We start from the raw sequence: 5273 nt of genomic DNA, 5'->3' as shown, positions 1-5273 counted from the left end.
CCATACAAGAGAGCTTTAAAAAACATTTTTCAGAAAGATGCAGGCTTTGATATATATTTTTGCGACACAGCTGCCTTCTATTAAGAAAGACAGTCTAAAAAGTGGTGGCAAAGACTCAAGCATGCTGTAGGCAAAGATTTCATAGATATTTAATGCATAACATATACAGACCTGGACAGCTTTGTGGCACCGTCACTCACCCCATAGACGACCACAATTAGGACAACATATATTTCGGATGCCTTACAGCACACCATTCAATAATTTAGGCTCCCCGTGCCAAATCGCGTGCTATTCTGCCACCGACTAGAGCAGTAGAAGCTCTGTTTTTGTTTTGATACGTCGCCGCCGTTACTTCGACACCGAAACTAGCGAATCCTAGTGAAACAAGTAGCCATTGACCACGCCCAACTGCCGGACAAGCTAGCTGCTACATTCACTACTTTATGCTATAGCATATCGAACAGTGGTAAGAGGGCATATGACGTCGCACTGCAGAACCCTCTCAGTAAACGGAACTCCTGGTAATTGGAACATATTCCTCCGGCTCCTTGAGGTTACGTTTAACAAGATTCTACTTATTAATGGCATTCGGGCGTAGCATCTTCATAACACAACGCCGAGTAAAGCGCTTTTAACATCATTGTCGCATGGCTCACCCACAACTAAACAATTTGGTCATCTCAATTAAATTTGTTACCACACATCGCTTCATGAAGACTACTCTCTAACTATACCGCTGTAGTTTTCCCTCGATATGATCGCTCCGATAGTCTAAAACAGTTCACGTGTCGTTCGCATCATTTTGGCGGCTTGTTCATACCCCGAACGTTAAACGAACGGTGTCCGTGTTGCATACGTAGTTTACTTTTAGATGCGAAGCAGCTTATGGTCGGGGCTACGTCACTCCCTCCCTCCCTCCGCCGTGCGGCGTCCACACTCCTACTGCGCATGCGCAAGTTCCGGCTTCCGGAAGCCGGCTTCCGCTTCAGGTTCCGCTTTCGTTTCCACTTCCGGTTCCGCTTCCGGTTCCGGAAGCCAGCTTCCGGCTTCCGGAGAACGCTTCCGGCGTTTTGCCCGAATGATTCCCCCGGTGCTTCGCCCACTCATCATCATTCACTTCGTCCTCTCATTCTCCTCCCGCAACGCCGCTATGAGTGCCACGGACAGCGCCAGCGTCAACGCCAGTGTCAGCGCCGCGGAGAAGAGGGCTCGAGCCGCTGCCACGAAACGGCAGCGGCGACAGGCCGATCTGAAAACTAATGGGAACTTGAGTCGACTCCATGGCTGCTTCGCATACTACTCAGGGTTCCCCTACGGGAAGATGGTGCAATTGTTTTGCGGGAACGCTCTTGTGCTCTGCAAGTGACCTTAGCATCTTCTAGAACTTATATTTGTGGTATGCATGTGATGCTTTTGTGTTATTTAATTTGGGTTTTGTTCATACTTGTAAAAGCTTTCTGGCTTCTATTTCATAGGTTTTCCTTCTTTTGTTATTGACCCTGGATTGCCTGGTTTGTGACCTCAAGGTAATAAACCATTTTTGCTTCGAAGTACTTGTGACAGGAAGGAATCTTAGGCGTATGTTAAATAAAAAGAAATGCCAGATATAATCACTATATCGGTCGTGATCGCTGATCAGTTCAACATTATGAACTTTTTACTGGTTCCATACAATATTAAACTCAATTAATCAATGCGATTAGCACTCGTGTATACTAGAACAATATTCTACTTATTAATGGCATTCGGGCGTAGCATCTCTATAACACAACGCCGAGTAAAGCACTTTTAACATCATTGTCGCATGGCTCACCCACAACTGAACAATTTGGTCATTTATTACCACACATTGCTTCATGAAGACTACTCATGATGATGATGATGATGATGACGACAATGATGATGTAGAGAGCAAGAACGGAAGGCGACTATCTGGTGACACCTGCGTAAACACTTAGCGTTCTTCTTTCTCCTTACGAAATGTGCTCGTGCAGCGAAAAAAAAAAACTAATTATATCAAGCGCATGACAGTCTGGCCTGTCTGGCGTATATCATACGGAGACTATAACCGACTTCACTTGCAGCAACACCTGGGTTAAGATTTTTACACGTAGTACATATTGCCTCACTTTTATTACGCTAACGTGTTTATATATTAGGAATAGGTTTTACACAGGTATGATAAATATAACGAATATAACACCAGCGGAACAGTTTCCGACCGTCTACTCCACGGGAACCAGTGTAAGCTGCCTAGTTAGTACCGCACGAAAATTCTTTAAGCACAGGTAGGGAGAGGAACGTTTGCGTTCCTTGATATTTTCGTTGCGCTCAAGCCAGGGTGAAATCTGTAAAATCTCTTCGCACTAGTAAATTCACACCAGGGACTTATGAAACGTTTCTGCGTTGTATGCTTTGGCACTCTCAGCGCAGACAGAGCGCGTTTTTAAAGCTTGCAATGCGCGTCTAACGGTACCGTTGTCGTTTCGCGAACATCGCGCCCGCTCGGGGATCCTTTCTACGGATTAGGGAATGGTAAAGCCGGAGCCAGAGCTCCCGCGCGAATACAGCCCGCAGCAACGTCACTTCACAAATGTCTCAAAGAAGGTAGGAATATGGTCCACTTCGCTAGCCGTCTCGTCCGGAATGGCAAGAATAAGGGGGGCACCTCTTCTACGAGTGTCCGCGTCTTCCTCGCGCTTTTCGTCTTCGCCTGGGCGGATAACGCCGGATTCGCGACTCGCTTCCGCGGTGGATAGTGGATCCTCACCGGCGGGAATCAGCGAGGAGCTCACATTTCTCAACCGTCGGCTGCGCCGAGCGTCTGCGCCGTCTTGGAAGAAACGCCGAGATTTAAGGGGTGCGCTCGCGTGCGCGTGGAATTAAAGAGAAGCGCATAAGGAGGAGAAAGTAAACGTGTCGAGAGAGGAGTGAACGCGAGTGCGGGGACGCTAAGAGCCAGCGCTCGCGAGGACCGGCAAATTGGCTGCCGCGGCGCGCGACTCTGGCCCCTGGTACAGCCACTGTACTATTGACTGGAAATAAGGCGGTCTCCCGGATTGTTCATCTGCTTGGCCGTGCACGCCGGGCGCGGCTTTTCGGAGCGCCGCTCGTTAACGGCTCGAGACAGTGCGCGAGTGCCGTACGCTGTCACCGGGACGAATCTGCAGAGCTGTACTGGCTCGTTGTGCGCAGGGGATAGCGAAGCGCAAGCCGTAATTGGTTCCAACTCTCTTCCGGCCGTGTGTGCGGCCGCTTCCTCGGATTGTCGTCGCACCAGCGCGCACGGAGGGGCGACGCTTTTAATCCGAGCCGCGCGTTGCGAGCGGGTAGCGAGTGCGCCGTGCCGAATCACACTTCCATTCTCGCCTTTCTATACTTCCTTATATTGCCCTCTACTTCTGTATTTCCGGTACCTTGTCACAGATTAGGAAAAGAACGAGACCTCGCTCGTTTCTTGGCTTTACTACCTGCCTTGATCTACGGTACCTCTGCGGTGATAATTGAGAACAGGCGCGGCATGACGGTTGAGCTTCTCTGACTGTTCGCGCCAGTGAAGTGACTCCTTTTCTGTCGGAGATACGTGCGAGCTTCGAGGATATGTGCATGCTTCAAGGATCAAGGCCAAAGATGTAGATGCCTGACTGAGGCCGGAGAATTCGCGAATAGAACAGAGCCATTCGTTAATTTAATCCCAAGCGCACTGCTGTGTTGCTTCTCAGGCTGGAATGACGTTGCATGAAATTTATTTGAAGAATATGGCAAAGTTGCAAAAAGAGATTTCGTTATGAACGAATGTTCGGGATGGCGCCGATGCATGCAAGGAAATCGCTGCAGTAATGTTAAAACTTTCAGTGAATGCCTGGGTTCCGGGAATAAGGAATTGAAGCAAGACGATTGAGAAATGTGCTGGAGAAAATATTTTGGGTGGGAATATCACCTACTTGTTCTTTGCAATGCACCAGAACTTTGTTTTTCAGTGGAATGTGCCAACTGGTGACTGCACTCCACTGACCCGTAATGGCGCCTTGGACTACCTCCTGGTCTATCTGGCTGCAATGCAACTTTACTGTGTCGCTTGTGGCTGAACGTCGCTTTCACAAACGGGTTCTGTTGTCGTATCAGCCTGATGGACAGTGCATCGTGCGAGTCCATTCAACACATGCCCTGCTCCTATCCTTATTGCGATGAACAAAGAGGATCTCTGCGTGCTACCATAAGCAGAGCAGGCAACAAACAGCTCACAGAATAAAATATATTGAGACCTTGGACTGGAGTGTCATCTGTAAAGAGAGTCATTAAAGCCCTGCTGCACTTTTTAGTGGCAACTGTGCTGTTCGAGGGCTTCTGAACGGCACAGTGAACGTTATTGCGTTTGCGCGCGCTTCACCTTTTATCATGTTTCTTTTTTTTTCGAGTATCTAGTCACGTCCGCCGCCCCCTCAATCAAACTCATTGAGACTCGCGTTCAGTCAAAAGAATCGAGTGCAATCATTACTGAGTATGCCTACCAATATGTTGTTTACACAAGTTACATATGAATGATTGAAGCTGACCGTTTCCTGACGAGCCGCATTGTAAACAAGTGACGAGCAATAACATGTCTTTTTTTTACAAGGTACTACAAAAATTCAAAATATGTGTGGCCTAATATTAAGCCCAGAGGACGCCAAAACCAAATCTGCTGTAACAAGGGACACTCTTGAGCCATTAACTAGAAAATAAATAGTCAGATTACATCGCATCCAAAAACGTTACATATACAAAAATATGACGAGCTGTGCCTTCAAAGGGATCGGCAAATAAAGAAAAAAACAAAGAGCTTAAAACAGTAAAATGTTTGTTTGTTTTTTCAGAGGCGGAAAGTATGCCTTGGCTGTGTCTTGGAATAGTTTCTTGCCCTGATTTTTAGTGCGCACATCGCATGGTAGTGCTCGCACCATTTCGACAAGGTGGAATGAGCACTGAGGTGCGACATTTGCATGGCCTCTGAAGCTTTGGCCAAAGTCTTGTTTCATTCACCTAGTCATTGTCGGTGACAGCCGCCGAAAGAGCTGCTTGTTGCACCGCACCACCATCAAGCGCTGCCACTGTAAATGGAGGCCGGCGCAAGCTAGTAATGGAAGCGTCACCACGAGATCAACCATGGCGGCACCCAGGAAGCGCGATGAAAAGCGTCTATATATTCGCATCTCGCTGTCTCTCCTCATAAGCACTCCTCACATCCCTATTTTTCTCCCTTTCCCTCTGAGCGGACTAAAGGACCCAGG

Source organism: Dermacentor silvarum, chromosome 1 (assembly GCF_013339745.2).
Source record: "Dermacentor silvarum isolate Dsil-2018 chromosome 1, BIME_Dsil_1.4, whole genome shotgun sequence".
NCBI lineage: Eukaryota > Metazoa > Arthropoda > Arachnida > Ixodida > Ixodidae > Dermacentor > Dermacentor silvarum.
The sequence above is the reverse complement of the archived record's forward strand: the minus strand, read 5'-3'. Positions refer to the sequence as shown.